This window comes from Asparagus officinalis, chromosome 1 (genome assembly GCF_001876935.1).
Source record: "Asparagus officinalis chromosome 1, Aspof.V1, whole genome shotgun sequence".
In the NCBI taxonomy this organism is placed as follows: domain Eukaryota; kingdom Viridiplantae; phylum Streptophyta; class Magnoliopsida; order Asparagales; family Asparagaceae; genus Asparagus; species Asparagus officinalis.
This window is the reverse complement of record NC_033794.1, coordinates 26624438-26625381: the sequence shown is the minus strand read 5'-3', so window position 1 is coordinate 26625381 and position 944 is coordinate 26624438.

Below are 944 nucleotides of genomic sequence, written 5' to 3'. Positions count from 1 at the left end.
TATATATATATATATACACATATCATACTCCCTTTAAAAGTACGAGTTCGGGAAAATCTTTTGGTAGACAAAAATATCCTTAATTCCATTAAGTAATAGTAAGTTGATAAATTGATGAATTTTTATTGGATATACATAGTATGAAAATAATGATATAGTTTAAATTGAAATGTAAACCTTAATGAAATTATTAAATATCAAATTTATAAATGTATACAAGATGAAGAGTGTATATGTATACAAGATAGTGTGTGTCTTTGTTAGTTTATTCTTATTAGATTAAATTAGACTGTTTAAATATTATGAATTATGAAATAACAACAATTTTCACAACACTTTCATCTATTTTCTTCTTATTAGGTTAGTTTAGATTATTTAAAGCAATTAACTATATATATGTTTGATCTTTTTTCAGATCAGAAATTATAATAATTTTCCATGACACTTTCATCTTCTTCAATATGTATGTGTCTTTATTATTTTCTTCTTATTAGATAATATTAGATCGTTTAAAAATTATGAATTATGAAATTGCAATAATTTTCACATCACTTTCATCTATTTTCTTCTTAAGTAATTAATTATATTGTATATTTGATCTTTCTTTTTAGATCACAAAGTTTAATTATACTATTATTATTTAAATAGATATTGTTTGTATAAAAATCAAAGAGAATCTCATACGTATCTTAAATCTCAATGCCAATTGTAATACTTACATATGGGTATTGGTTAAAATAAATTTTATGTATAGACTTAACTTATATGATCCTACTTTAACCGGATTAGATAATTTAAATTTTTTTTACATCCAAACTCTTCCACAAAACCAAAAGAGAGTAGCGATACTATAGCTATATATATTCACAGGACCATAGATATCTCAAAAATGAACGAAGAAAACCACACAAACAAAAACCATATTAATTACCCCCCCCCCCCAA